This window comes from Camellia sinensis, chromosome 9 (assembly GCF_055761805.1).
Source record: "Camellia sinensis isolate YWXY chromosome 9, ASM5576180v1, whole genome shotgun sequence".
In the NCBI taxonomy this organism is placed as follows: Eukaryota; Viridiplantae; Streptophyta; class Magnoliopsida; order Ericales; family Theaceae; genus Camellia; species Camellia sinensis.
The window spans coordinates 189,622,283-189,632,793 of record NC_138969.1 but is presented as its reverse complement, the minus strand read 5'-3'; the positions used below and the strand labels follow the sequence as shown (position 1 = coordinate 189,632,793).

At 36.4% G+C, this 10,511-nt stretch overlaps 1 pseudogene across 1 annotated transcript; it reads left to right on the top strand.

Annotated features, from left to right (window-relative positions):
* Positions 1 to 1,712: 1,712 nt before the first annotated feature.
* On the top strand, positions 1,713 to 3,561 carry LOC145800069 (putative F-box protein At4g22030 pseudogene; annotated as a pseudogene). The gene has a single exon (XR_014341392.1). The product of XR_014341392.1 is annotated as a putative F-box protein At4g22030 pseudogene (transcript).
* The last annotated feature ends 6,950 nt before the right edge of the window (positions 3,562 to 10,511 follow it).

The following is a 10,511-nucleotide window of genomic DNA, read 5'->3' as shown; positions in this document are numbered from 1 at the left end:
GAACCACCGCCGGAATCTCTTCTTTCTGTTGCAGGTCGTTCGGGCTTATCCTATTCTGCCAGTGCTCTCCAGTTGAATACTGAGTTGGCAGTGTGTTCGGAAATTCACTCACACGCAATCTGTATAAATTTTCTGTGTAAAAATTTTGTATATTTAACATTTTCTATCAATAATTGTCTAATGTGTACAAATATTATGTCTACTATGAATTCTCTGAAAGCTATTGTGGCAAGATTAAGTCTCAGAACTATGAATAACATGTAGGCTTCGTTTATTTCGACAGAAAATATTTTTGACAAAAATATTTTACTCATTTTTTGCTATTTGGCTGAAAAAAAAAAAAAAAAAAAGTGAGTAAAATATTTTTTAAGAAAAATATTTTTGCATCATTTTTTTTTTAAATGACTTACCTTTAAAAATTTTGTAAGTCAATTTTTACAAAGTTGATTCTCACTCACTATCTTTTCAACATATTTAACATTTTCAAATAAATATCTTAATTGACTAAAAAGTTTAAAATGACACTTTATTGAATCAAATTTTTTCTTTTAGGTAATAAAATGTTTTTGTTCCAATTGCCAACCAAAAGCCGAAAATTTAAAACAAAAACATTTTTTTTTTTTTGTGTAAAATCAATTTTGTAAGAAAATTATATTTTTATATAAAATATTTTACGTTAAAACAAATGGGGCGTCGTTTCATTTTGAAATCAACAGTCTTATTCTGAAGAGAGATTATTCTATTATATATCCCAAAACTTTTTGCAAACACCTCTAATTTAAAATATTTCTCATAAGTCTGAAATGCAACAAAATAAAACTTTTAACAGAAATAATACTCCTTTATTTGAGAGTTTTTTTTTTTTTTTTTTTTTCTTATGTTGACCAGCCGATATTTGATAGTTGGTCCAAAATTGGCTTTCTGGATAATTAAGCATTTAGTGTTTTTGATTGGATATTAATGACAATTATGGGCCTTACATAAATTTCATTAATATTCAATTAAGGTGACAAATACTTATTATTATAGCATTATTGTTAATAGCAATAAATCTAGTGCATAACACAAATACCTCCTAAGGAGTGGGGCCTACATTGTGAGACATTTATTTTTTATTTTGTGTTTGGTCTGTGTAATATATTTTGTGTTTGATTTCTATATTCCTAATATTATAATTGATAATAGAAATGAAGTTGATGACTTTATATACAAAAAAAAAATATATATATATATATATTCATAATTATAATATATGAACAAATTCATTTCGCTAAATTTACACTAAACATATCATTTTAACATAAAATTCTACATTTGAGCTACGAACACAAAATATTTTTACAATATAAGACACAAACATAAAATAAAATATGAATCCATATTTGAGATCCATCATACTTAACTCAAAATATGAATGCTTTCCATATTGTGTGGTTGTCATTAGTACAAGTTCTGTTTTAGGGATGGCAAAAGACAAAATAACGGTTGAGTTGGACTATTTCAAGGTTCTTAACTCGTTATGTTTTTTGAAATCAATGAAGCAAAATAATAAATAAAACAAAACAAAACAAAGACTCAGTAATATTCTAAACAATGGAATACCAAATTAAAACTTTGAACAGTTGCTCCTTTGCATGTCAACCCCAACCTCTGTCTCTATATATACCAAGCCACATATTTCCATTCAAATTCAATACACTCTTTAATCAAACTCTAAACTCCATAACCCAAATCACAACTAGGTTTTAAATATCGATCCACACGATCACAAGCCTAAACCATTCAATACTGTCAACACCCAGATATAAAACTACCTCTCACACAAGCCAATCTTCTAATCCAAAGCCAATAAATTATGGCCAGCCTTAAAGCTTCAAGCTTGATGTTCTCATCGACTTCATCGTCTTCATGTTGTCGGAGAGAGATTATCAGAGCTGCCGTCCATATGCCGAAGCTCCGCCATGGAGGTCTACTTTCTCTTCCCAACCTCACCAAAACTAGAGGTTTGGTGGAAGAGTTAGAAATGAGAAGTGGTTACACAAATACAAACACTAACTCTTCTCCTAAATATGATACTAGGGTTTCTGATCCTACGGTGATAGCAAAGCTTTATGCGATCATGGAGGCTATCGTGGATAGAGTGGAGATGCATAAGAATATTGGAGAGCAAAGAAACAACTGGAATAGCCTTCTTTTAACCTCCATTAATGCAATCACTCTTACAGCCGCCACAATGGCGGGCATTGCAGCCACCGGAGTAGGTGGTGGCGCTGCCCTTGTGTCCCTTAAGCTCTCTTCCACTTTGTTATATTTGGCGGCTACTGGGATGTTATTAATCATGAACAAGATTCAACCATCTCAACTCACCGAAGAGCAACGAAACGCTTCTAGGTTGTTTAACCAACTCCACGAAGAAATTCACACGATGGTGTGCATTGGGAATCCAACCATGAATGATGTGAAGAAGGCAATAGAAAAGGTTTTGGCACTTGACAAGGCCTACCCGCTTCCCTTATTAGGCGTGATGCTTGAAAAATTCCCTAAAACAGTAGAACCTGCCGTCTGGTGGCCTCTGCATCAGGAGAAGAGACAAGCGATAGGATACAATGGGAGAAAGATCAATAATAGGAATGGTTGGGACGATAAGTTGGAAGAGGAAATGAGAGAGATAGTTAGGGTTTTGAAGAGGAAAGACGAGGAAGACTACTTGAGGTTAGGTGAAAATTTCTTGAAATTGAACAAGGTGTTAGCCATTTCGGGCCCTTTACTAACCGGCCTGGCAGCCATTGGCTCAGCTTTCGTGGGAAGCCCTGGCCATGGCTCATGGGCTGTGGTGCTTGGAGTTGTTGGTGGCGCTTTGTCAACCGTCGTGAATGCATTCGAGCATGGCGGGCAAGTTGGAAAGGTGTTTGAGATGTACCGAAGCAATGCTGGTTTCTTTAAGCTCATGGAAGAGTCAATTGAATCAAATTTGGAGGAAGAAGAAGTGGAGAGGAGAGAGAATGGGGAGATGTTTGAAATGAAGGTGGCTTTGCAGCTTGGAAGGAGCTTTTGGAGTGTTAGTGAATTTCTGCAGTTTGGAGTTTGGGTGAAACATGGGAGGTGGTAATTTGTGTCAAGGAGTTTGAGGCAAGGAGTTCAAGAGCTGTGTATGTTTTGTTGTAGAGGTGTATTGCTCTGCTCCAGAGAAGTTTGCTTTGGTTTGCATTGGGTTGTTCAGAGATGCTTCAGAGATGTTGTTCTGATGAAGCTGCATTGGGTTGTTCAGAGCTGCTCCAGAAATGTTTACTTTCGAGGTGCCTGGCTCAGAGTTGCTGTTGTGCATTATATAGTGGAGTTAGAGGTGTTTGCTGAGTAAGAGTTGTCTGTCTGTGTGTTTTTCAGGTGTATTGGAGATAAGTTGGTGTGTTGTTTGATGAAACCTCACTGCTTGTCCTGTATTTTTCTGTAGTTACCTCTGTTTTGGTTTGGATTGGTCTCTCACCAATTCTCTTTCTGTTCCAGGTTTTGTTGATGTCTTTTTGCATGTATGGTGTTTCTTTTCATCAATAAAACTCTTATTTTGCTGATCAAAAAAAGACCTTGCAGCTTCTTCTTCAATTAAAGGAGAGGCCATGCAAGAGTTTGCAAGCAAGCTTTTCTAATTCATTCAATTCAATTCAATTGTAGTATATGTAACACTGACTTCAGATGTTTGTAATTTTGTCCATATACTGTAAATCAATTCCATTCATTTATTCATTGTAAAAATAGTGAGTTAATGAAAGAAAGAATTATAATACTGAATCAGTACATTGTGTTTTACACAAGTTATAACATGCTCATTGACATTCATGTTCACCAAAAATAGAAGACAATAATCTTATGAAAAATGATCCGGACCCCTCCAGGGGTGACCCCCACGACCCCCCTGGCATTTGATTGGCTAGATTTTTTTTTTTTTTTTTTTCTTCTCCTCCTCCTATCACCAACCCCCACGTGTGTGTGGGAGTGGCGGGGGTTGGTGATTGAGGGGGTCTCAATCACAACTGTAATCTTATGTATCATCAAGTGGAGTGATTCCAATTAATCAATGTAGAGAAAAACTAAAATAATAATAATCATATATAATTTTCATACAACATCCATGACGATAGGGGTTCGAATTTGTGCATTTTTTTTTTTTTTTCCAATCTTGGATGTCTCATGTTTGACTCTCATCAAGCACAATACTATACAAAAAATTTGCCTGGTTGATGAGATGATCCTGGTGTGATGCCATGTTTGAGGTGTCTTATTTTAAATTTTAAAATTAGACTATTACTGAGTAATATTACTTTTTTTTATTATTATTATTACTTTTTTTTTTTGGTGGGGGGTTCAGCTCGTCACTCACCATTGACTCTCAACAAATAATATAACAGGTAAAAAACTTGAAATGGTCCAACTTAATCGGTTTTTGTCATGGACCAAACAGCGCTTATATAATGACAGCAGCACCATATGTCAAACAATAATTCAACTTAAAATGATTTTTTTTTTTTTTATCAGCGAAAGTTAATTGTTAATTATTAAATTAATATTTTGAGGGAGTTGAACCCATAACTTCACCCCGTAAAAGCACTTAAGTACTGTACTCATACCTAACAACAACACTTGTAATGTTTCTATTTTTTTTTTTTTTTAACTGAATGTCCAGATCAGTTTACGCGCACCTCAATTAATCCCAAGAAATTAATCCCACCACCTACTTGCAAGGACCTCGTTTAAAGCCAGAATAAACGTCTTATATGGAGTGGCTCCAGAGAGCTTATTACAGTTAGTGAATATTGAATCTGAGATTTAGAGATAGTACACCTTCAAGCCCCAAGTTATGCTCATTGGAGCTCAATTTGGGACAAATCAACCATTAACTAAGTAATTGCTGAACAAAAATGAACTCTAATGACACAATTAGATTGGACTGTCCAATTCTTCGTTATGAGCTCCTTATAGAATGTATTTTGATGATTTTTAATCTTTTTATGTTTTACCTTTTAAGTTCTTATGAAAATAATTAGTATCTAAAAAAAAATTAAATTAATTCGATAACTATAATCATATGTTTATATAAAGTCAACTTCTCAAACTAAATAGACGGGCTACAATATTCCAAAATTTATTATTTTTTTAATTTTTTTTTTTTAAGTAAATCAGATGCTTAAATAACATTCACATAATAACTTACTACTGGTGTTATAAAAATTCTGATAATAAAACTCCATTCCTCATATTTGATTTCTACAATTCAAACATATAATTAGTAAAGGCAATTGGTCAATTCAATGGGTGGGGTGCAACGGTCCATGTTCAACCCGGACCCATCCAATCATGTATTAGGTCACTTTTTTTATTTTCAATTGCATAGAGTGTTCGTTAGTTTAAAAAACTGAATACAAATCCATGTTGATTCACTTGCATTATCATCCTCGTATATCTAACTTCGGCACTTAAATTCTCTAATTTCATATGAAGCTTGAAGTAGAAGACAGTCACATTTGCTAATGAAGAAACATTTTTAGCATCTCACTCAAATAGGAGAAATAAATTCCATTTCTAAATCCCATTTAATATAAAGTACATCTAAGACGTGTCCCCATACTTATGCCTAACTTTTAAATGCAAACACTAATATCCTAATATGTAAGTTTAGGAAGACCTTGGACACAAACCCACATCCGATACTAGTGCTTTGTGAACATATCTTTCGCATGACCACAGTTTGAAGCTAAATTTAAGAATTTACACGGGACACACTATGGTAGGTGACCAATGAAACATAGACATCAAGTTAATCTTATCCAATAATTTAGGAGAAAAAATAGAACAAGATACAAAAAAAATAGTTAAATTCGTGTGAGAATGTGAGCAGAGAGGAGGATCATAACTATGTGTCTTTGGGAAAAAAACCAAAAAAAAAAAAAAAAGGAATTGCTGTGATTGTGCATGTATATGCATACATTAAGTGCTTAATTTTATGTGAAAAATCCATATCAATGGCAGATTGGCCTCAGGTGTAAACAGTACCTTCATTACTCTCATCCAAAAGAATGAAAGAGCTGTCAACTTAAAGGACTTTAGGCCTATTAGCTGGTTGGCTCTGTATACAAAATTCTTTCTAAAGTTCTTACAGCTAGGCTTAAAAAAGTTTTGCCCCTTGTAATTGGAGATACACAATCAGTTTTCTTGGGTGGTAGGAGTATCCTTGATGGAGTGTTGATTGCCAATGAGGTTGTGGATGGATGGCACAAATCCAAGAAAGCAGGGCTGCTACTCAAACTAGATTTTGAAAAGGCTTTTGATTCCATCAATTGGGGGTTCCTTTACTCAATGCTTGCAAATTTTGGGTTTGGTTCCAAATGGATCTCTTGGATTAAGGAATGTACTTCATCCTCAAGGATCTTAATACTTGTCAATGGTTCACCAACCAAGGAGTTCAGCCCTCAGAAAGGTCTTGGGCAAGGTGACCCTCTATCACCATTTCTATTCAATGTAGTTGCAGAAGCACTCAATATTCTCCTCTACAGAGCTAGGGAGTTGAGATTGCTTAGAGGGGTAATCATCGGTAACAGTCATGTTCAGCTCTCTCACCTTTAATTTGCAGATGATTCTTTATTATTCTGTGAGGTTGATCTGGCAGAAGTTCTTACCTTGAAAAGGATCCTCAGATGTTTCAAAATAGCTTCAGGGCTCAAAATCAATTATCACAAAAGTGTGGTTTGTGGGTTAAATATATCTACGTCTGCTTTTGATGAATTTGCCTCAGTGCTAAACTGTAAGACCCAAAAAATTACCACTTAAGTACTTGGGTTTACCTCTGGGTGCTAGTCCTAAGAGAAAGAAGACATGGCAGTCTGTCATTACAAAGTTCAAATTAAGGCTTGCTGGTTGGAAAAGGAGATTTCTATCTTTTGCGGGAAGGTTGACGTTGGTGAAAGTTGTCATGTCAAGTCTACCAATCTACTTCTTGTCTCTGTTCAGGTTACCAGAAGGAATAGCCAGAGAGATTGATAAAATTCAAGCTTCATTCTTGTGGGGTGGCCCAGATTCAAAGAGGAAAATACATTTAGTAAAATGATCAGAGGTTACCAAGAGCATTAATCAAGGTGGGCTGGGTATTAGAAGAATTAGAGATGTGAATGTATGCTTACTTCTCAAGTAGTGGTGGAGGTTTGCCTGTGAACATCACTCATTATGGAAGAGAGTCATATGCAGCAAGTACAGACTTCCGGAAGGGCTCTGGCTTCCATCTCCAATCTCAGGCATCAATCTTTCCAGAATTTAGAGTGACACAATAGCAGCAGTGGAACAGAAGGACTTTCTCTTGCAATACTATGTTTATAACCTCCAATTAAAAGTAGGCAATGGTTCCAGAATCAGATTCTAGCATGATAGATGGTGTGCAAATATCTGTCTCAAAGATGTCTTCCCAAGATTGTTTCGTCTGTCCTCTGATCAGATGGGATATCTCAAGGACTTTGTGGATCTCTCAAACTCCTCTGGGAATTGGCTACTTAATTTTAGGGGGCTCCTATTTGAATGGGAAAATGAGGAATTACACAGACTCATTGGCACCTTATTAGTAGCATCTGAGTTAAATTAAGAGGTCCAAGATAGTGTTGTGTGGCTAGCAGCTAAGCCAGGTCAGTCTCTTGTCTTTGTTTTTTACAAACATACTAGTCACTTTCTTGGCTGTGACGATAGCACCAGTAAATCAGTGTGGATCAAATACATTCCTCCCAAAGTGCAATTCTTTGGTTGGCTCGCATGGAAGCGTAGGATCAAAACATCTGTGTTCTTGCATCGGGTTGGTATTTTAAATTTGTCAGCATCCACTCTGTGCATCTTCTGTAAATCTCATCAAGAAACAAGTGAACATGTGCTACTTCTTTGCCCTCTAGTGTGGAGGATATGGTCTGGCCTGCTGTAGTGGTGGGGGCTGTTTGGGTGGTACCAAGTTCCATTGAAGGCCTGCTACAATGGTGGGCAGGGAACTGCTGCAATAAAAAGGAACGGAGAATATGGCGAGCATTACCATTGGTGGCTCTTTGGTATATATGGAAGCACAGAAACGAATACCTCTTTCAAGGTTCTCAACCTAAGATGCTCGAGCTGCAGGAGCTTATTATCACAAGGCTAGCTATCTGGTTAAAGGCTACATCCAAGGAGTCTCAATTCTCCATTTCAGATTACCTCTATAACTTCAAGCAAATCAGATTCTGTCTACGTGGTCTGGTGTAGTTGTTTTCTTTTCCGTGGTGATTTTACTCTGTTTTGAGTTGGTCTCTCTCCAACTCTCTTGAACTCTCTCCAAGCTTGTATCTTTTGTCTTTATTATACTTCCTTTCTGCTCGCCGCTCAAAAAATATACATACATTTGACATACATAGCTACACATAATTTGTTGAATCATGCATAATATGCATAACATGTAGAATGTAACATAGAAACTTGCAAGATCTACGTCCGCAGGGTTTTCGAATCCCCAATCAACAATTTCACGCAGTTGCGGGAACTCCTCTATGGCATATAATATTGGAGTTGTTACAATTCCCTGCAAAAGAATTTTAATTTTCTACACTTGTATACTCATCCTTTATACAAACTATATATCCAAACCAAACTATAAGCCTAGTGTCCCAATCAAGTGAAGTCACCTACATGAATCTTTATTTCTCCATTAAGCTTTATCAAGTGCAATATGCTCAATTAAATTCAATAAATTCATATCTTCTTTCATTACCAAGAAAAAGCTTCGGGACATTTCTTATTTTTTTGGCATCTCTATTAAATCTATTGGTGACTCCTATGTTCTTTCTCAACACAAGCATGCCTCTGAGATTTTAGTCAAAGCTGGTATGTCTTCTTGCAACCCATAGCTGTCAAGCCTGTTATCCGTCATTCTGATGCTCTTCATTTTCATCAACCTGAGTTGTATAGGAGTTTGGTGGGAGGTTTACAATATTTGACCGTAACAAGACCTGATTTGTCTCTAACTGTCAATCAAGTTTGTCAACACATGCATGCTCCATCCAATTGCAATTTTGCTGCTCTAAAACGGATCCTCAGATTTGTACAAGGATCTTTCTCTCATGGTCTTACTTTCAGTTCCAGTTCTTTTGATCTACAAGCTTTTATGACTCTAATTGGGCAAGTGACACGTTGGATACGAAGTTTGCTTTAGGCTATTGTGTGTTTCTTGGTTCTAATCTCATATCATGGTCAGCTAAAAAAGAAAGCCACTGTATCAAGGTCCTCTACTGAGGCTGAGTACAGATCATTGGCTCACACCACTGTTAAACTTAGTTGGCTACAAATGGTTCTTGTTGACCTTCTTTCTTTTTTTTTTCTTTTTTTTTTTTGATCGGCAAAAACGCAACTATATTGATGAAATAGCAAAGTACAAAGTACAAGAAAATTTACATCAATATAGAGAGGGAAGTGCAAAAACATCACACTGAGCTAAATCATGCCAACTATATTGGCACCAAAAAGCCCATCATATCAGCCTAAGCATATCAGTATGGTTGCCCAAGCATCAGGATAGTAATTCACAGCTAAGAAAAACAATACAACAAAATAGAACTTGAACCAGCAACCCCACTAAACAAGGCCAGTAGCAAAGCAAAATTGACAGCAAAGCAAGACAAACAGAATCTGAGGCAAAACAGCAGCAATTCCAGACAAACAGGGTCAGCAACAGAGCAAAACTGACAGCAGTGCAAACCTAATGAATAAAAGCCTTCTAGATACACTAAATACGGCTTCTAACTTGATGTATATTAAATACAAACTCATTCACTGTGAACCTTGCCCAAATGAGTGAGTTTTTATCCAAGGGGCCACTCTAACTATAATGAGCTCACAGAGATCTTCATAGGTAGAATGTAGCCCATTTAACAGATACTTATTCCAAAACATTGAGCAGAGGCAACCTCATAATATCTGCACACACCAACAAAACTCCAATACCTGGTATACACCCTCTTTCCCTGCACCAAACACCTCAGAACAACAACATACAGTAGAGAACACATTAAGTGAAATACTTAGCATGGGCCCCTTAAGTGACTACAACCTTTTCCAAAATAAAGCCACAGAGAACACACCTCTACACCAAAAGCACAGCAAGGCTATCCAATAGCAAAAGCACTACTGAGCATAACAAAAGAAGACACCAAAAGAACCTCTACACCAAAAGAACACACCAAAAAGCACTACTGAGCATAACAATCCAACAGAACAGAACCTGAACCTGAACTTGAACAAAGCAGACCAACATATCAACCACCAAAACTTGCAGCCATCTTTACAGAACTAGTAACAAAGCCTAAGCTGACAAACAGAGACACACTCTAGCAGAACCAACCATAAGGCTAAGCTCAAGCATCAACAAAACAGCTACAGCAACAAGTCAACATACCAGAAAACCATTCACAGCAAAAGGTTGAGGATGAAAATTTGTAACTGTGGCCAAATCAGCATAGCAAACC